Source organism: Cricetulus griseus, chromosome 4, assembly GCF_003668045.3.
Source record: "Cricetulus griseus strain 17A/GY chromosome 4, alternate assembly CriGri-PICRH-1.0, whole genome shotgun sequence".
NCBI classification, from domain to species: domain Eukaryota; kingdom Metazoa; phylum Chordata; class Mammalia; order Rodentia; family Cricetidae; genus Cricetulus; species Cricetulus griseus.
Window position 1 is genome coordinate 39,462,104 of NC_048597.1, and position 22,592 is coordinate 39,484,695.

The window sequence follows — 22,592 nt, forward strand, 5'->3', positions numbered from 1 at the left end:
GAAGGTGAATGAACCAAAGGGTAAACTGTGTGGCTCAACAAGCCACACTACAGGTTCCATGACAAGAATCTTCTTTTTGTTGTTATTTTTGTTTTCTTTAGTTTTGTTTCCTTGTTTTGGTTTTTCTTTTAAATTTGCTTTTGATTGGAGGTGGCACCTTACAAGGGTACATAGATGCAAGGAGACAGAAGATAAGTATTTGGAATACATGATATCAAATCCACAAAGGATCCATAAAAGTTAAAAAGAAACAAATGTTTTGATCCCCTGAACATTCTCCGCTCTCATTGGGCTTTTGTCACATTTCCTTGTGAGCAAAAAGCAACATATATAGTAAGAATACAGAAAATCACCTAAGTATCTGACCCACAACCACACTCTGAAAGTAAACACAACATGAGACACTACTTGCCCACCTGTATGTGACACAGAGCAGCTCCATGTCTAAGGTGGTTTTCTCAATTTTTGTAAAATCAGATCCACTCTTAGGGAGATTTTTTTTTTTTAAATTTTTGCATTTTTTAGCCAAATTTTCTTGCAATTAGTTCTTTGAGAGTTTGGTACAAGCTGTTTCAATTATTAAAAATGTTTCTTTATGTGTAAGTATATGTGCATATGTGTGGGGGTGGGGAGTGTGTATGTGCATCTGCAGGCACATATGGAGGTCGGAAGAGGACCCTGGATCCCCGGAAACTGGACAGATGAGAATTTGTGGGATGCCTGGCTTGTTACCTAATGGCGGTATCTGGTCTGAGTGCTCTGCAAGTGCTCTTACTAATTGAACTATCTTTCCAGTGACTCTAGGAACTTTTAAAATTAACTTCAAAAGTATTTCGAAAGAATTGAGATTGGATATGCTCATACTTAAAGTGTCTAAGAAGAAATGCCATGTGTTCTTTTACTCACTGCCCACAACTATGTTTCCTAAAGTATTTCCAGTCTCTGTAAAAGATTCCATTCCTTACTCACACTGCATCCATGTCTAAACACCCATAAGCTAATCCCCAAACATCTCTCATGCCTGACTACCTGTAAAAACTCCATTCCTTACTCACACTGAGTCCATGTCTAAACACCCAAAAGCTAACCCCAACAATGTCTCATGTGTGACTGTCTTTTCTTTCATTAACCTTTTCTTCTAATTTCCAGTAATTTATCTAGTTCCACACATATTATTATTACAAATGCCTTTTTCTTTTTCCTCTTCCTACCCCTTCTAGAATTTTTTTAAAAATTTTTTATTGTTTTTCAAGACAGGGTTTCTCTGTGTAATAGTCCTGGCTGTCCTGGAACTCACTTTGTAGACCAGGCTGGCCTTGAACTCACAGAGATGTGACTGCCTCTGCCTCCCAAATACTGGGATTAAAGGTGTGTGCCACCACTGCCTGGCCCCTTCCAGAATTTTAAAGAAAAACCATCATTATGGTCTCTTTCTGAAGAGATCAAGGCTTCAAGACAATTACTTGTCTAGTTTTTCTATGACCAAACTTCATTCTGTTTCTTTTATATACTATAAATTACCAGGTTTTGTATGTTCATCTATAGTTGGTCATATTTTCAGAGAACAAACACAGCAATATTTTAAGATCTACATATGGAAAAGTAGATTCACTCTGCAAGCATAAGAAATATAAATATGAGACAATCTTTTCCACCCCCAATATTAGACATAAAGAAAAAACGACTAAGAATTTACCATGCCCTAAGATTTAATTCATGTTCCTTCCCTTGCCCTACTTCCCATCCCCCACCCCCAACACCCCACCCCTGAAATTAAAGGGAAGACATAGAGTAACACAAGGATGGGTGTGGCTATTCATGCCTGTAACTTCAGAGAGGGATTCAGAGGAAGCAGGGTTATAAGTTTAAAGCTACCTCTGTACTAGAAAGTTTTTTTTTTTTTTAATTATCAAAATTGTCATCTTATTAACATGTTCATCATGAAGGGGAAAGAGAATCCCATTACTAATTTATGTAAAGGTGTGTAGCACTGCCATTGCACTGTTCAGGAAGGTAGCACAAGGGTAGTGGAAGCAGGTGAAGCAGTCTGCATTTCCCATGTGCTTCAAATTCCAGGCAATTCACACTCACTTCCGGTAGCTCCCTGAGGTCATATAGCTTTCCCAGATCTTTAGTCATGTGCCTTTTCTTCCTTTCTGCCTAAAATGTGCTTTTTTTTCTCTCCTTTGCTACCAGTTTACAAATCTTTTGCATTGTTATTTTAAGTATCAGAGCCTCTTCCAGGACCCTCCTAAATTCCCCTTGCTGTTCCCCTTTACACAGAGTGCAGAAGATGTTTATGCTCTTGTCTCATGGGTCCTGCTTTCTTGAAGGGCATCATTGTATCCTTAGAAATTCTCACCAAAACCTTTAGGTGTGATGAATAGGTAAAATGATGAATCTACCAACACCAGTGAGGAGACACATGCCTTATAATCACCGGCTTTCAAAACCATGTAACATCACATAGTTTAGGTTGATCAACAGTTATCATATCAAGTACTATTTAAGCATCCTTCTATGCGTCTTCCTGTCATCTACTTTGTTAGTCAAACAGCTTCAACTCCCAACTCTCTTGGGAATTTTACAAAGGTGTTGCAGAGTTGTTGGGCCATGGCACCTCCTATAAGTCAGATTAGCCCGTGCCTTCTATAGGCTAAATCAGGGGAAAAGTCATTCAGTGTGACTACTTCAGGAAGGGGATAAAAGATGTTCAGAGACAGTCCAACCTATTTTTGGTGTCCTCACTTGCAGTTTGGGATTAACCAGAAGGCATGAGGCTTGCATATCTAAGATGTCAGGGTCATGATGTCCCTCCTCCAAGGTGGTTGACAAGTTGTCCAAACTTGCTAAAATATCTTTTTAACAGACAACCTCTCTCTATGGCTAGCAACAAGATCCTATACTTTTCCTTCACCCAGCACAATATTAATGAGGACATTTCATGGGCTAAATCTGGCTTATAGGAGGTGCCATGGTCCAACTGAAGGGACCAGCTTCCCTTTTGGCAGCCATAAGGGCTGAACACGTGCTTCTATGACCTTGTCCTAGACACTAGAAAGTCAAATGCCTGCCTCATGACAAGGAACCAATCAGAAGTTAGCTGGTGGCGCTGTGCTTTACGACTCTGGGTGTGCTTTACGGACAAGCACACAGCAATGACGCACAAAGCATAGCAACCACCCTGGGAGGGCCTATGGGCCATAACAACCAGTTGGCCAATCAACACAGGTCAAGCCCTCCTAGCCTGGAGGCACACCAATCGGGAGCCTGTGCGTACCCCTAGACACTCCCCTTACGCTGTCCTATAAGATCTCTTGGGAGGCCCTGGGAGCTGTCTTTTGTGAGCCATCCGCCATGGCGGGTGGGTGAAAGACCCGAGCTAACATGGGGTTAGCTCGTTAAATTACAATAAAGCCTCGTGCAGTTTGCAGCAAGCTCTTGAATCCGCCTGGAGATTGGGGTGACCGAAGTCGTGGCCTGGGACCCCGGATACCTGAGTTTTCCGGGGGTCTAACGCAACAATTCTGCAACATTTCGATTTCTTAGAGCCCATTGTTTTAATAGTCTAATAGTCCAAGTCCCCCATCTTCATTCCTGTCAGGAAGGTTAAAACAGAATCATACACTTATCTTTGACTTCTCCCTGTTCTTTTTCTTGGAAGGGGGAACAATTTGTATGAATATCATAGTGAGAAGTGGACTTGCATTGGTCTAGCTCTTTTTTTTCCAGTGGCAAACATCAATATGTTCAAGGTTGTTGGACAGATGTGGACTTTTTCTTGTGTGCCTGCTGTATGCAGCTGGAGGCAAGGCAGTTAATGGACTGTGTCTGCTGTGCAGACGCATCTCTCTCTCCTAATACAAGTCCTAGTGCCTAACCATGTGAAGAACACAGTCTCAGGGGCAATATGTTTTTGAATGTAGCTTTATCAGGTATAAATCAGCTGCACACTTTCAGTCACATATTATTGTTCCGTGAGTTGCTCACTTGGTAAAGAATTTATCTTTGTTGAATGAGAGTGATGTACTCAAAACCATTCAACACTGGATAAGCCTTGTGAATGAACATACTTATCTATGGCAAACATAAAAAAGTATTCTCCCTCCCCATATGCCAGACCTGCAAAATAGGAAGTAGTCTGCAAGCATGGTTACTTTCATAAATTTGTAGGAGATATTTTCTAAAAATTGATAATTAGATACTGCCGCTAAGAACTTCATTAAAAATGTTAGCCAGATATCAGACATTTAGAGGAATCTCTCTTCCCTTATCTCTAGGCCACTGAAATCCTTTGACATTCCAGAAGCTATTCTCTTGTGGTTGACATTATAACCAAAACTTGGTTATATCAACATGATGAGTCAGTTGGCTCCTGAGTTTTATTACAAAAGCTGGATTTTACTGAGCTTTTCTGCCTGTAACCTGCTTTAGGAAGCAATTTCTCCCCTCCCCCAAGGAAGGAAGACATTTACAAGTGACCAGGAGTGTGAAAAAGACAGGGTCATAATTCTCCTTCCCAACAGGACATTTGCCTCACTTCACTGATTTTGGGCAAAGATAATAAATTTACAGAGGAGATGGGTAAATTCTTGTTTTGTTTTGTTTTGTTTTTTTCCATCCTAGGGAGGGGCATGCCAGAATTTACTTTGTTAAGATTTCTTCATTATACAATTAAAGTCTTCCTTCTGAAGAACGTAAATGTGTGACTCATATCGGGGAAATGCACTGTGGAAGAAGACTATCTAGGGAATAGGCTGGGCTGAGGATTCCTGGAAAAAAAAAAAAAAAAAAAAAGGAGTGAGGAATAGCCAAGAGGAGCTATACAAAAGAAAGCACTAAATGACTTCCATTAATTTTCTCTTAGAGATGGGGATAGGGGAAAGGAGTAGGGATTCGGGTAAGATGAGTGAGTATGTGGGGGTGTGCTGAGGAGTGCATTCCCATGGGGACCTCTCTATTTTTGTGCTTTTTCTTTAGATACTAGGAATTCTCTACTTGTCATAAGCTTTAGATTTTCTCTCTTTTATCACTTCAATAAAGGAAAAAAATACGTAGAACTGTATACACAGAGAGATGGTGTTGGGGATGATGGATGAATGAGATGGTAAAGGAGTAAGATGGACCAAGTCTATTCAGGAGGAGAAAGCAACCACCCTTGTAGAACGTGATCATCATCTCAGGGAAGGCGAAACCTTAGCTAATTTTATTTCTTCCCTTTATTCTAGATACAACTTCTCTCTGAAGGGCATACAGCATGATGCTGCTTGTTTGTCATACGGATTAAAGCATAGAAGTGAGGCTGGAAAGTCTAGTGATCATTCAGGCCAAAACAAAAAAGTGGAATTGTCAATTGCATATTGACTTAAATCTGTATGTTTTAAAAAAATCTACAAACATGAAAACTTCCTTTACAATTGAGGGGCAGATGATACTAAAACATGGGATTAGAATGGAGACCTGTGAAATACTTCAAATTGCACTGGTTCTTGATTTTGTCTTTGAATTTGAGTTTGCAAGAAACTAATGTCCAGTGTTAGCATCACAGTGTATGGGATAGAAAGTTCGGATATGGAAGACAATCTTTTCTTCATAGTTTGTGTAGCATTATGCTCTTCCTTATGACTATTCTAAAAAGTCTCTATCAACTGTGATACAAACCTCTCCTTGCCCCCAGTCACCAACCAGCCCAAGAATGAGAGTTTTTCAGTCAAGTGTGCCTGATGAGCTCCACGACCTGGCTTTCTCCCTGCTGTGTCTCAGTCTTTCCCTGCCTACTTACTTTATGACCTATTTAATAAGTCATAAAATTATATACTAAATTACAAAGATGATGACTTGTAAAGCTATAAGATGAGAGTAATGCCATCAGGAAGAAATCTTAAGTAGGACTATTGCTTTTTAAAACTTTCAGAGCCATCCATAAGTTCTGCTTCGGGGAGCTGGTTTAAACTTAATATAAATAAATTAGCCCTGCAATAATTTATCTCTTTGGCAAGTTCATTTTGCCAGTAATTCAGAATGACTCGGGCTTCAGAAATGAACCCATGTTCTCAGTCAGTGTAGAAACTTAATGGACAATGCAGTCATGTGGCAAAAAATCACCTGACCTGTCCAAATACATATTTTTAGAAAGTTCTAAAAATGGATCCTTCCCATGGGATACATATTTTTGTTCCTTTTTTTTTTTTTTGGCCTGTGTGTGTGTGTGTGAATGAATGTTCCCACTCCTGCAGCACTTCATTTACAGGAAGAGGAAGAAATAGGAGGATTACTAAAGAGAACATGACTCTTTTTCCAGACAGCAGGTCCAACCATGAGAACTACAGCGTCACTTGGCAAAGACCTCCCTTTAGTCCTTGGAGAGGACGACAGGGCAGGAAGACCTCTCAGTTCCGGGGAAGCCTTATAAGGTCAGGAATATATGCTGAGAAACAGTTTGTTTTCAGGAAACTTTTTAGAAGGCTTTCAATCCCATCTGTTTCCAGAGAACTTTTAATTCAATAATTTGGTATAGAGATTGAAGACCTAAAATTTGTCCTATTAAAACTGTGAAATCACTTCATTGTGATTTGCTCTGATTTAAATAATCATTGCAAATGTGTGGTCCCTCCACTTGTGCTTTTATTTAAATAAAAAAAAAGACATCACTTTGGAGGTCTTTTAAACATTAGCACTAACCAAAGATATGGTTTAAAATACTGACTAAAACATAGGAGAAATCACAAACTTGAAAAAACAAATATTCAAGATAAGTTTTAGAATAAAGACGTTCAACTTATTTCCTTTTTCTTTCTTTTTTATTTTATTTTTTTACTTTTATTATTATTATTATTATTATTATTATTATTATTATTATTATTATTATTATTATTTGGTTTTTCGAGACAGGGTTTCTCTGTGTAGCCTTGGAGCCCATCCTGGCACTCGCTCTGGAGACCAGGCTGGCCTGGAACTCACAGAGATCCGCCTGCCTCTGCCTCCTGAGTGAGTGCTGGGATTAAAGGCATGCGCCACCAACACCTGGCTCAATTTATTTCTTAAGTGAGCTATCTAGACTGTTTTATCTCCCCCCACCCACACCCAGAAACATGGCTGAATTCTAAGTTCACTGCACTTTCAGGAACTTCCAGTAACTGCCTGCCCTCCTCACTCATAATGAAATACTGATTCTCAATAACCAGGAGCAGAATAAAGTCTCCAAGGAGCAGAAAAGGAAAAACAAACAAAGAAGAAATGTATCCCGAGGACAGTGAGTTGTTTAGAAGGGTAAATACAGATAGGAAACCAGTGACTCACAGAGGAATGCTGGAATGATGGTAATGGCCACCTGGCGTGAATGTGAACAGTGTGAAGCAGAGGCAAGCTGCAGGAAGCTCAAGATTTGCTAAGTCCATATCAGATAGCACCAAAGCCTCTGGAAACATTAAAACATAAAAGCCACCACTCTAGTTCCTTCTGAGAGTAGTTCTTAATGTCACTGAAAATTCAAGGTACGTTAATGGCCGGATCTCTAGGTGATCCCCACTCTTGAAATAAGGAGCCAGGATATTTCAAATGACAAGAACAATCCATAATCTTAGAAAGTCCCTTATCTCACATTTACATCCTAACTGTAGTTTTGTTCAGTTACAAAAAGTTTTACTATAAATGACATAGAAATTGGTTGCAGTCTGACAATGTTAGGATAAATGACTCAAGGTTTGATACATTTAATCACACCTTTTACTGACATTAGTTATATGAGATAGTTAAAAACAACACACACACACACACACACACACACACACACACACACACACACACACACACACACACACACACGAGTACTACATAGGAGAGCCTGTAACTTCAGAAAAGATTCCAGAACAGTAGTTAGAGAAGAATAAGATGGACTGAAACTGAAGCATTTTAATTTTAGAGACTGCTTTTGGCTCTTAAAAAGAAGCTTTAGTCTGATGGTCCCCGACATAAACAAAATCACAACTTGAAGGCTTTTTCTAACAAGAAATCACAATTCAGAAATCACTTTCATGTAGATGTCCGTTAAGCAAAAGAGTGGGTCAAGCTCTTCCAGTTAAATCATATGGAATGATACCAATGGCTCCACAGCTCATCCTTTGTAAAGAGTTTAAGAGCTCAAAGGAGAAAGGTTCAATAAGGAGACACTCTGGGACTGGCTAGAAGCTGAGTGAAAATCCGAGCTGTCAGGTAATTATTAATAAAACCTATTAAGTACCAAGTTTTATGTGACTCTACTTAATTTCAGATGAACAGAAAAAAATCCAAAATTTGGTTACAGGAGAAAAGTCAATAATATTAAATAATACTGCCTTTACTTCTGGTGGTAAAGGTAATAAAGAAGTCATTGTTTTTTGTTTGTTTGTTTGTTTGTTTTGTTTTGTTTGTTTTTTCAAGACAGGGTTTCACTGTGGCTTTGGAGGTTGTCCTGGAACTAGCTAGCACTTGTAGACCAGGCTGGCCTTGAACTCACAGAGATCTGCCTGCCTCTGCCTCCCAAGTGGATTAAAGGTGTGCACCACCACTGTGCCAGGTCATTGGTATCTTTATGAGTGTTTTTCTCCCATAGTTATGATGAATTAAAAAAAAGTGCTATCACAATGTGTAAGTAATGATTGGGGTGACAGATGAGTTAGAAATGTAACCTACCTGCTTGCCCTGGGCAAGGAGAAGAAACCACAGGCCTGCCAGTGTCATTAGGACTGGAGGCTGAAGGACAACCATATGTCCACCTGAGGCCACATGCCCTGGTGGGTAGAAGAAACCATGGGCATTTGGGTGTCATTAGGGTGAGCAAATATATGGTAGGGTATGGGATAGAGAGAGAGGCAGAATGGTGCATGTCTTCTGGAAGAAGGCAAATCTGAAGCGACAAGGAAGTGAGGAATGCATTAATGTGGGTGGCCTGCTTGCTACCTGGGGACAAGGTGACATCTGGGCCTGGGCTGCTGCCAAGGGCCATGTCTGGGCCCATGGCCCTGCCAGAACCAAGGTTATCTGTGTTGATATCTGTGGCTTCTGTTACCACCAAAGGCTGTGTGGATGCCCAGGGTCTGGGCCAAACCTGAGGCCATATTGGTATCTGAGGGTCATGCCTCCCCTGGGGTCATATAGATATGAGTGTCCTGCATGGCCACCCAGGGTCATGGTGACTTCTTATTCTGCAGCCTAAGGCCATGTCTGGGTGTGTGGCTCTACCACAGCCAGGGTCTGTGTTGATATCCGTGGGGTCTTTTACCATCAAAGGCTGAGCAGATGCCAAGGATCAAGGTTGCCACCTATGGCCCCAGTGGTGTCCAAGGGTCTTGCTGCTTCTGGGCCCACACTGAGAAACCTGCACTGCTACCCAGGGCCATAGTGACATATGGGTCCATGCTGATGGAAAGTCTGTGTCAGTGGTACTGCTGCAGCCTGAGTCTGTGTTGATGTCCATGGTCTGTGTTACCACCAAAGGCCACAGGGATGCTCAGATTCTGGGCCACCACCTGAGGCTATGTAAGGATCCAAGGGACATGCCATTTGCTGGGATCATGTCTGCACTGCCACCCAGGGTCATGGTGTTGTCAGGGCCAAGCTGCTGCCAAGGAGCATATGTGGGTTCTTGGCCCTTCCTCAGCCAGGGTCTGAGCTAATATCCATGGCTCCCATTACCATAGAAGGCTGTGCAGATGCCCAAGTTCTGGGTTGCCTCCTGTGACCATGTTGGAACCCCAGCACCAAGCTGCTGCTGCGCCCATGCCCATCTGAGAGGCCTGAGCTGCCATCTGGGGCCATGGTGACACATTGGCCAGGTTGCTACTAATGGCCATTTCTAGGTGCAGCTGGGTTCTGTGTTGATGTTCATTGCCCATGTTACCACAGGGTTCCATGTGAACCATATGTTGAACCTTGTGTTGAAATCTGAGGGCTGTGCTGAGCTGGTCCTGTCCATCACTGATCTGGGGAAGAGCTGGCCTCCCTCACAGGAGAGCCAACCCCTCCTTTGGTGGCCCTTGGGATAGCACCTATGACTCCAGCTAGAGTGAGCTGGTCCTGTCCTTCATAGGAGAGCTGCCCCCAACCCTCCACACACACTTGTAGAAACTGGCCCCACTTATAAGAAGCTAATACAATAATGAGAATGTGTTTTATTGGGAAAGCAAGCATATCTGTGGGCTCAGGGGTAACAATGTAGAGAGGGTTAAAATAGAGGGGTACAAGGTAATGGAAGGTAAAATAACTATTAGGGGATAAAGTGTCAGTGAAGTATTGTTGTATATTCTAAAAAAATGAAAGTACTATTTCCTTTGTGCAGAAGAACAGACTGTTGTAGTTCATATTCTGCCCTTTTCTTTCATGATTGGAATCATGTAATGGTAAAAAGCCTGAATTAAATTAGGTTGATAGGATTTAAATTTTCATTTTTCAGCTTATGAGATGTGTGCCCCCCTAAGCAAGCAATTTAGCTGCTCTACAGCTGTTCTTCCTTATCTATAACAAGGAACAATGATAATAGCATTGAACTCACAGTTATGAGGACTGAAGGAGATAATATTGATAGCATGCAATGAGTATTCAATAAATGTTAACTATTATTGCTTTGACCACCTATACAGAGAAAAGAAGATGACCAGTGTCACAGATAACAGAAATTAAACTCGTGTCAATTTATCTCTGCAAGTGTCTGTGAAATAGACACTAATCAGAATTTTTGCCTTTGGGTCTATTGAAGTACACAAAGCTAGCAAATCAAGGGACCTTCAAGGAGTTTGAAGGTTGGTCCTTTGGAAATAACACTTGTTATTGGTTGTAAGATCTGACTGTGTACTTAATTCAGCTTGAAGGGAATTAGGAAGATGGTCTCCAACAGTTGGTTCTTGGAGTTGTGTGTAGTATGACAATTAGAACTGATATTGAGAAATAAAAGGGATTATTGAGATCATAACAAGCTTTACATTCACTATATTACATAGCTGGTATTAAGAAAATTAACTCAGTGTAACAGTATTATGCTTCATTCAAAGGTTTTGTTTAAAAACCTGGTGATAAAAATATATGGTTCCATAGTGAACATCCTGACTATGCTGTGTTCTGTATTTCCAATGAAGTGACTGGAGTCCTTACTGACACTGGTAGGAACAGAGCTATATTATTTATTTATTTGAGGCAGTTTTTTTGCTCTGTAGCCCTGGGTCTCCTGAAACTCATTGTGTATAGCAGACTGACTAAACTCACAATACTCATCCTGTCTCTATCGCTCATGTGCTGGGATTAAAGGTATATGCGACCATCCATGCCTATAATCACTGAATTCTTGACATTTGAATCCATAATCCACAGCTATGAAACATCATCATGTTTTGCTTTCAGACACTTAATATACTTGTAAGAAAAAAGGATGAAGTAATCTCTATTGCTTTGAAATAACACACTGGCATGGCAGGCTGCTTGTAACTTACCATGTCATGTTATTAATTAATCTTTTGTGGTTTGAGTCCTCAACTGATGAACTCCTTTTATGTAGAATTATTTATATCCTAGGTAACTCTACCTTGTATACCTCTTTGCACCTTAGGCAGTGATGAGTCATGGAGAAAACAAATAATAAGTAAGGTCACTCACATAGAGACTTTATCTGTGACTATGCACCCTCTCTGGATTGGAACTTCAATTCCCTGGACTCAGTATCCATTGCCTAGCATAGTACACACACAATATGTGACTGAAGGAATTGTTAGGGACAAATCATATTCTTTGAACAGTTATAATTCAAATAGAATAAGCTTGGGCATTATTATGAAACCCTTGAAGTTGGACTTGGAAACTTTTAGCCTCCATACCTCATACTCTCTTATTCTAGAGATATCTCTGTTCACTCAAATAAATAAAATAGTGAAATAAGGTAGTTCAGACACCAGAGCATTTCTCAGCTGCCCAGGAAGTGCTCCTATCCACCAGGCTACCTTATGAAAGAGTACAAAAGTAGACAACTCTACCCTCCCTTTTGATTCCAGGAGGTGTGCCACTTGAATAGGGGAAACCAGGAAATGTGTGCTTTTTTAAAATTTCTATATTTTGAGGGTAGATTTCTCTGGTTTTTAATTCCTAGAGACACTAGAGAGAAGGTCTTGATTTATGAAACAGGAAGAATGTCACAGTGAATTACATCTTCCTTGTCTCTGTAGTTCTCTTGCTTAAACAGCAGAAGTAGCATGGTAGGTTCCAGTAGAAAGGTCCCTTTGGAAAACCATGAATTCTTGGAAGTACAAAAAAGGGAACTTCTGGCATGAGTACTCCCTTGCTGTTAGTGGCAACAAACAAAACTCTCCCCATTCTCCATGGCTTCACTGATTCACAGTCCAGCAATACAGCTCAGAGGGCAGGGGTTTGGAATAATACATGGCTTCAACTCTGGCGTATGCCCTTGATTTTCATTTGTTATAGATGGATGAGTCTCTGCCCCTCTGAACTTTAATTTCAATGAAAAAAAATACAGTGACAATAACACTTATGTTATGGGCAATAACAATGACTAAATGAAACCAAATGCATAAAGGAGTTGGATGGAGTCTAATGTAGTTAAAAAGTACTTAATGTAGAAGAACAGGGTCTTTTATTTATTTATTTATTTATTTATTTATTTATTTATTTATTTATTGTTTTTTGGTTTTTCGAGACAGGGTTTCTCTATAGCTTTGGAGCCTATCCTGGCACTCACTCTGGAGACCAGGCTGGCCTCGAACTCACAGCGATCTGCCTGCCTCTGCTTCCCGAGTGCTGGGATTAAAAGCATGCGCCACCAACGCCCAGTGAAAAACAGGATCTTTACTGTTATGTAGTGTTTCATTAGTATTGTCTGTGTAGTATTGCCTTCTTTGGGAGAACTGCATCTTTTCTTCAGGATAGCTGACAAGAATAAATCCTGTACTTCAGAACACAGGGCTGGAAGAGATGGCTTCATGCACACCCATGCTTATTGAAGCATTTCTCACAATAGTTCAGAAATAGAAGCAGGCTAGACAGTCATCTAAGGATGTGTATTTTAAGAATATGGTAATACTCATCATGAAATTGTTTTTGTTTTTGTTTTTTGGACATTTGCAAGAAAATAGGCCAACTGAGATCATTATATTAACTGAAAATCTGGATTAAATTCTGTCTCTGTCTGTCTGTGAAGGAGGGTGAATAAGAACAAATTCACACACACACACACACACACACACACACACATGCACATGTATATGTACATATACGTTTACACACATATATGGATATATACGAAAACGTCATAATGAAGCATATCTTTGAATGTGACATTTAAAAACAACAAGGTCAAGTTGGAAATATATGGTCTTGTACTAGCTGGTTAGTCTTACACTGCCACAGTAGCTGGTATGGAAGAAGCAGTATGTATTCCTCTCCAGGATCTTACCAACTGCAACTTGTTGGAAAGCATCTCTTTTGAACAGCAGCCCAGGACTAATGTCAACCAACACAGGCAATAAGAAAGAGAATTCTGGAGGGTGTCAAAGCTAGGTCTCCTCTCAACCCCTGGCAGCTGCTCCTTCACAAGCTGGTTTGTACCCACATTCCAAAAAGTCCTAACTCACATAGCTTCCTTTCATTATCTTCCAAATCTCAAAAGCATTCTAAGGATTTAGGTAACTACTTTGAATTGGAATGCCTAGATAAAAATCCTCTCAGTTTCTTGTATTCAACTTGAAATGTTTTCTTGCATACAGCCCCTCCCCTTCTTTTTTTTTCCTTGTGACCCAAGCAATAGGAAACCAGGTACTCACATCCCATGCCTTCACCAATTACCTTAGGAAAACATGAGAAGTCAATATGAAAGCTAGCACTGAAGACTAAATATAATTATCAATACTTACCATGATGAAACTATTGTGAATGTCAAGTATAATCCGTTCAGTGTTGGGCAATCTTGCGACAAGCCATTTCCTTGTTTCTTGTATGTAGATACCCAAATGGAATACTGTTATAGAATATGAAATTATTACATAAGCATTTATATTACCTCATTTTACTCTTTGGCTCAAATAAAAGCAAAACCAAAAACATGCTAGGACAGTCAGCATGCTAACAAATAACCTGCTTCACTCATTTCCTTTTTGCCAATCTTCCTGGAAAATCAGGGGCATTCATTCAATCTATACTTGCTGGAAAGCTTGCCCCAGGCTCTAGGACATGCTCAGTGGGTAATTTAACTTTGGAAGCTCAACAACCTGTCACATAAAGCCTTAATTCTGGTTACAGAGCCAGGTATCCTAGTTTGTCTCTATGTAAGTGCCTGCTTTGTCAACTTGTATCATTTCTCCGATCAGGGATCTTTCTTTATTCTTGATAATACTGAAGCTAGGGACCCTGCCCCTTACTTCCTGAAACATACTGGAATCATTTGGGATTTGAGAAAGGGGTAAAACAAAGAGGGTGTATTCTAATTAAGATCCCATCAAAGTGGCTCCTTTGACACTAAAGATCTCAGTTTTACTTCCTGGACTGGATTGTGGCTGGGAAGTGGAATGACTCTCCATCCAAAAAGAGACAGAATCAGGAATGGACTGCCATACTTATAAATGAGGGCAGAAGGTTTATCTCCAGCCACAGCACTCTACTATACAATCAAGGAAGGAATCTTTCAAAATAAATTGTAGTTAGAATCTGTACTGCATATTTGTGAAAGGACAAACCAAATCTGAATGCTTATTTGGCATTGGTGCTTCCTGCAAGGTCTTGGCAAAATGTCAGGATCCATGTACAAGTGTCTGATACAATGTAAATGTCTCTGGGGATAAAAGGATAAATGATAATCAGAAAGTATATGAAGAAACTCAGCAAATCCTCAAAGGAAACCAGGGAAATTTCAAAAGGAATTTAACTAAGCATGAATAAATTCTTCCAAGAGACAGAGGAAGGACTAAGCTCCTCCTATAAGAATTAGAATACACAGGAAAAAGTTTTGCATGGGACCCCCCAAAAAACTGTTGTAGCTATCATTTTTAGTTTTACCAGTTAAATATTAATAATTGAAAAGCTAGAATTCAAAAACAACTCAGATGTGTTAAACTCCCCAAAAACTTCCATCACTGATCTCATCTGGCAGGTTGGCCAATATACAGGCAGACTAAGAAGATGGCATTAAATGACTTTCAGGATATGAAGATATGTGGAGTTGTGTGCATGAACAATTTTGTTTACACATGGGTTCCATCTCCAAGACACCTTATATTGAACACTAAAGTATTCCAGAATCCAGAAATATCCCAAGTATGAAATATTCTGGTCCTAAACATTTGGAAATAAAGGATGTTCAACCCACAGTCTTAGAAATCCTGTTAAAGTGTAGATTACAGCAGCCAAAGAGAGAATTCTGGAGATGATATATAAATTTGTTGCTAATTCAGCCCAAACTGTATAGATTTAAGAAAAGGAAAAGATGGACCTCTGAGTTCGAGGCCAGCCTGGTCTACAGAATGAGTTCTATGACATAGGACTACATGGAGAAACCCTGTCTTGAAGGACAGAGGGAAGGAAATGAGCACCATGGACAGAATAAAATACTCCAGTGTGTGTCTAATGCAAGTCCCAGAAAGAAAATTGGGAAAGGCAGTATTTGAAAATGAGTGTTGAGTATAAACTGCAACCTAAACATTTCACAGTGGAATTAGTATTACAGTAACAGAAAAGGTCATAGATTTTACCGAGACATCAGTCCACCCATTTCTATGGGAAAAGGTGCTAAGTAGTAAGCAGAATACGAATTCCAATTTCTTAGTCTGGAAGATTTTTCTCCCACCTATCTCTCTAATCCTGTTCATAAGCACCATTCTTACCTCATTTCATGGAATAAAATATTTCTTGCTCCATATTGTTTGATACTGCTTTTGCTATCCCTTAACACCCCCCCCCCCCCCCCGTAGGGAGAGGGCTTCATAGTAGAACTGGAAGATTTCACAGGAAAGCTCATGTGTGGGTTGCTCAGCCCTAATATCAACTCTTCAGAGACACTTTTGACAAGCTGCTACCTCTTTCCACACTAAGCTCTCAGAAACACAGGTGCTTGTTCATGCACACAGACACGGAGTGCTGCGCTTAGTTGCATAACACTAGTCACACAAGATACATTCTCATCTACAGACACCCCAGGCTATCAGATTCCTTTGGTAATTGTCCTTCCTGGAACAATCAACAGTTAAGAGGAATATGAAATATAGACAGGAAGACACACCATAATGTATCAAATAGACAAATGGGAGTCCTTGGCACATGGAAGAGAAAGAACGCTTTTGACAGGAAATGTTTGCATGTAGTTGTACAAAATATGATGTAGGCTGTTTGTTTATTATGGAAAACATGAAAGAATGAAATTCAGTGATGCGGGGAGGGATGAAGTCATGAATTATGCAAAGCATCACAGAGTTAAAGGAAGTTCCCCAGAAGCTCTTGTAATTTTTTTTTTTTTTAAAGCGGCTTGAGAGAGAAAGATGCCATGCAACAGAGTTCGAGCAGAGGGTTTTCTTTTCTTTCCGTTTTAAAATTTGGAAACAGAGGATTTTTTTATTAAAGGAAAATTATCCTAAAAAAGGGAAAGGGGGGGGAGATGGGCTTCTGGGGACAGGAGCAGTGAGAGAGGAGAGGCAGAGAGGCTGGGGGCAGAGGCAGATAAAGAGAGGGAGAGAAAGAAAGAGAGGGATTGGAGGTAGAAAGGGCCCTTTTAAAGGGGAACACAATGAATAGGCACAGTTGGTGCTCTTAGTTCCTGTCAGAACACTAAAGGCAGGCCATCACAGATGCCTCCAGCTTTGAGGAGTCCAAAGGTCCAATTAGCCATAAAGCCCTGTGAAAACATCAGCAAGTAGGATATCATAGTATTACTCGTTAGAGCAGTGAGGTGCCCAGACAGCTTCTACTGGAGTTTGTTCTGTGTACTTCCTCATAAAACAATAAGCAAAATGTACATATGTATGAGCAAAGCCTAGAGCTGAAGAGACGCTCTGGCCAGCCACCTGTCCTGTGTACACATTCACAAAAATGCCAACTGAGTGACCTGTTGTTTCTTTTGTAAGAAAACTGAAATTGTTCATTTCAAGTTCTATCCAACTCAATCTGAAATATGACTTATTAAGGTGCTTATGCAGCTCTGAGATACATCTGGCTGGTTGTTCTCACTCTATAGTACAATGTCTTTTGTTTTCAGAAACGTCACTGCTGATTTTCATAGTGTTCACAACTAAGCTTACCAGGACGTTTGGGGCCATTTTTCTTCTGATCTATTTTTCACCTTCCCTGCCAGCTTCACTGCCCTTTAACTTCACCTCAGACCATGTCTATTCATATGCTGGTCTGTTCCTGTCTCTCCACACCTCCACACTTACATGATAGTCACATACAAGTCCCTATAAACCAGGGTTTAGCCTTTGCCTTTATTTTACAAAAATCAGGCTTACACTATCTGTACTGCTCTGTCTCCTCCTTATCTCATTCATGAGCATGTTTTATAAAACTCATCACAAACACAGGAGGAGCTTTACATCCCACCCTAGAGAGCCGTATGGTTTTCCCCATTGTGGATAATGTTTCTTTAGCACACCTGTGGGAGTGTTGGGGGTTTCCTGTTTGCCTTAGGAGAGCCCTTCTGAGCATTTCCCTCAACTGTGCATTTAGTGAAATCATATTGCTAGCTTAAAATCTGCACCCATAGGACTATGAAAAATGCCAAATGCAAAGGACAGTTTTCACCTTCACAGAATCAATTTGTCAATATGTAGGTACCCATGCTTTGTCCTGAATGTGTATGTGTGCATGCACATGTTCTTCTCTCTCTCTCTCTCTCTCTCTCTCTCTCTCTCTCTCTCTCTCTCTCTTCTCTCTCTCTCTCTCTCTCTGTGTGTGTGTGTGTATGTGTGTGTGTGTGTGTGTGTGTGTGTGTGTGTATGTGTGTGTGATTTCTTCCTTTATGTCCTCTAATATATTGATTCTCAACCTGTGGGTTGAGACACCACAGGGCTCATATATCAAATATCCTGCATATCAGATATTTGATAACAGCAAAATTACAATTATGAAGTATCAATGAAATAATACTTGTTGGAGGTCACCACAACATGAGGAACTGTATTAAATGGTCAAAGCATTAGGAAGGTTGAGAACAACTGTTCTAATACTCTTCTATGATAAACTCCATATGTCTCCTTAATTGCTGGTCATTATATTTCTAGTTGGCAAATTCCAGGAGTTGGTGGCTTATATTTTCATGCAATATATTTTGACATCTATGTTTTTAACTTTAGCAGATGTTGTAGCATTCTGCTCTAGGATTTCTGCAGCAACATATGTATTTTTCTAGTTTATTGTGATCCCTTTTGTCATTAAGCATTATCTTTGTTGCTGAATTGTTTCTACAACTTCTTTGAAGGCTAAGTGTACACCCATATGGTCATCAGGCATCATCAGGCCTGTTTTCCTGTGAACTGTCAATTCCTGTCTTTTTCTTTTTCTTTTATTTGAATTAGAAAAAGGATAGTTTTACATGACAATCCCAGTTCCCTTCTCCCTCATGTCCTCCCCTACCACCACCCCCCAACTAAAACCCTATCTATCACATATCCTTTCTGCTCCCCCTGGATGGTGAGGCCTTCCATAGAGTGTCATCAGAGTCTATTGTATCCTTTGGGATAGGGCCTAGGCCCACCCCTGTGTATTTTGGCTCAGGGATTATTCCTCTATATGGAATGGGCTCCCAAAGTCCACACCTATGCTAGGGATAAATACTGAACTTCTACAGGAGGTCCCATAGATTTCCAACGCATTCTCACAGAAACCCATGTTCCTAAAGTCTGCATCAGTCCCATGCTGGTACTCCAGCTATTAGTCTGGGGAGTAAGAGTTCCCTGATGTTCAGGTCAGCTGTTTCTGTGGGTTTCACCAGCCTGATCTGGACCCCTTTGCTCTTCACTAGTCATTCCCTGCATGTGGGTTCTAGTTCAGTTCGGTGATTAGTTGTGGGTATCTGCTTCTACTTCCACCAGCTGTTGGATGAAGGCTATAGGATGGCATATAAGTTAGTCATCAATCTCATTATCAGGGGAGGGCATTTAAGGTAGCCTCTCCTCTGTTGCTTAGATTGTTAGCTGGTGTCATCTTTGTAGATCTCCAGACATTTCCCTAGTGCCTGATTTCTCTGTAAACCAAAAATGTCTTCCTCTATTATGGTATCTCCATTCTTGTTATCTTCTATTCTTCCCCTGACTCAAACTTTCTGCTCCCTCATGTCCTCTACATCCCTCCTCTTCTCCCCTTCTCATTTTCCTAGCTCCCTCCCCTCTCTTCCGGTGCTCCCAATTTGCTCAGGAGATCTTGACCCTTTCCCCTTCTTCAGGGGACCATGTATGTCTCTCTTAGGGTCCTCCTTGTTTATTAGCTTCTTTGGCAGTGTGGATTGTAGGCTGGTAATCCTTTACTCTATGTCTAAAATCCACATATGAGTGAGTACATATCATGTTTGTCTTTTTGTGATTGGATTACCTTGCTCAGAATGGTTTCTTCTATTTCCATGCATTTTCCTGCAAATTTTAAGACTCCATTGTTTTTTTTTTTTTCTTTCTGCTGAGTAGTACTCCATTGTGTAAATGTACCACATTTTCTCTATCCATTCTTCAGTTGAGGGGCATTTAAGCTGCTTCCAGTTTCTGGCTATTACAAATAGTGCTGCTATGAACATCGTTGAACAGATGTCCTTGTTGTATGAATGTGCTTCTTTTGGTTATATGCCTAAGAGTGGAATCTTGTGGTAGACTAACTCCCATTTTTCTTGAATAGTCGCCATACTGATTTCCAAAGTGACTGTATAAGTTGGCACTCCCACCACCAGTGGAAAAGTGTTCCCCTGTCTCCACATCCTCTCCAGCATGAACTGTCATTGGTGTTTTTGATTTTGGCCATTCTGACAGGAATAAGACGGTATCTCAGAGTTGTTTTGATTTGCATTTCCCTGATGGCTAAGGATGTTGAACACTTTCTTATGTGTCTTCCAGCCATTTTAGATTCCTCCATTGAGAATTCTCTATCTAGTTCTATACCCCACTTTTTAATTGGTTTGTTTGATGTTTTGGAGACTAGCTTCTTGAGTTCTTTGTATATTTTGGAGATCAGCCCTCTGTCAGATGTGGGGTTGGTGAATATCTTTTCCCAGTCTGTGGGCTGCCGTTTTGTCTTGCTGACTGTGTCCTTTGCCTTAGAGAAGCTTCTCAGTTTCAGGAGGTCCCCTTTATCAATTGTTGACCTCAGTGTCTGTGCTACTGGTATAATATTCAGGAAGCAGTGTTACGATAAATCTTTCAACCAAAAGCAGCCTGAGCCCCACCGCCACTTGTGAGCTTTACGACAGCTGCCCACCTGAGTTAGGCCCCAAATGAATACACAGAAACTTGTATTAGGTTCAAAGCTGCTAGGCCAATGACTAGGATTCCTCATCTGCTAGCTCAGTCTTAACTATCATAAATCTATATATGTTATAAGACTTATCTTATCGGATGCCTTATTGGCGTCCCTCCTTGCCGGTGGATCACATCCTGCTGCTGGAGGAGGAAGGGGAAAAAGGGACCCTTCCTGTTTCTCCTTCGCTTAAATATGAGTCTCCTTGTTATGTCATTTCCTGTCTGGATCATCACTTCTCTACTACATTTCCCAGAATCCTCTTTGACTCCTAGCCCTGCCTAACTTGCCATTTCATTGGCCAAACAGTATTTTATTTAAGTCAATAAGATGAACATACACAGTACATTCCCCATCAAAGCAGTCTCCTGTACCAATTAATTCATGGGTATTTCCCACTTTGTCTTCTAATAGGTTCAGTGTAGGTGGACTTGTGTTGAGGTCTTTGATCCATTTTGACTTAAGTTTTGTGCAGGGAGAAAGGCTTGGGTCTATCTGTAGTCTTCTAGATGTCTGCAACCAGTTATGCCAGTACCATTTGTTGAAGATGTTCTCTTTGTTCCATCATATAAATTTGGATTTTTATCAAAAATCAGGTGTTCATAGGTGTGTGGGTTAATATCAGGGTTTTCAACTCTATTCCATTGGTCTACCTGTCTATTTTTGTGCCAATACCAAGCTGTTTTCAGGACTATAGCTCTGTAATAGAGCTTGAAGTCAGGGATGGTGATGCCTCCAGAAGTTCCTTTATTGTACAGGGTTGTTTTGGCTATCCTGGGTCTTTTGTTTCTCCATAAAAAGTTGAGAATTGTTCTTTCAAGTTCTGTGAAGAATTGTGATGGGATTTTGATGGGTATTACATTGAATCTGTAGATTACTTTTGGCAAGATTGCTGCTTTTACTATGTTGATCCTTCCTATCCAAGAGCATACCTTGGGGTAACACTAACCAAAAAAAGTTAAAGACCTGTATCATAAGAATTTTGAGTCTTTAAAGAAAGAAATTAAAGAAGATACCAGAAAATGGAAGGATCTCCAATGCTCTTGGATATGTAGGATCAACAGTAAAAATAGCAATCTTGCCAAAATCAATCTACAGATTCAGTGCAATCCCCATCAAAATACCAGCACAGTTCTTCACAGACCTTGTAAGAACATTTCTCAACTTTACAAGGAAAAGCAAAAGACCCAGGATAGCCAAAACAACCCTGTACAATAAAGAAACTTCCGGAGGCATCACCATCCCTGACTTCAAGCTGTATTATAGATCTATAGTTCTGAAAACAGCTTAGTATTGGCACAAAAATAGACAGGTAGACCAATGGAATAGAGTTGAAAACCCTGATATTAACCCACACACCTGTGAAAACCTGATTTTTGACAAAGAACCTAAAGTTATACAATGGAATAAGAAAAGCATCTTGTCTTAATTTTTAGATTAATAGTAATAATTAGAGCTGAGATTTATTGCATGGAAATATTTTAAGATACTTTTATGAAAGATAAATTTCCTCATTCACAATAATCTTCAGATAGAGGACATATTTTTTTTTCAGAATTGAGGAGTGAAACAAGTAGATAATATTAATGAAAAGCTATATAAGGTATAAGTGGTATAGTGAAACTAAATGACTTGTCATGACCCCTTAACACTCCTAAATATTACCTGTCATCTAGGTTTTAAAACAAATTAGGGCTGGGCGGTGGTGGCACATGCCTTTAATCCCAGCACTTGGGAGGCAGAGGCAGGCAGAGCTCTGTGAGTTCGAGACCAGCCTGGTCTACAAGAGCTAGTTCCAGGACAGCCCCCAAAGCTACAGAGAAACCCTGTCTTTAAAAAACAAACAAACAAACAAACAAACAAACAAAAAAACAAATTAGGAATGGGTTGAAACTTCTGTGGTCCCTAGAGTAAATACTAAAAAATTCAATTCAAAATTCTTTGAAAAATTTAAAATTAGTATTTCTATGAAGTTAGTGTAATATATTTATAGTCAAAACTTTATTATTTTCATTAGCCATTCAATACATGCTATATTCAAATCACTAAAAAAGTAATAAGGAAAATAATGTAAAATATATCTTAGAAAAATTTGTTTTTTTAAGCAATGCCAGCTTTGGGTATTAAATGCATTCTTGACT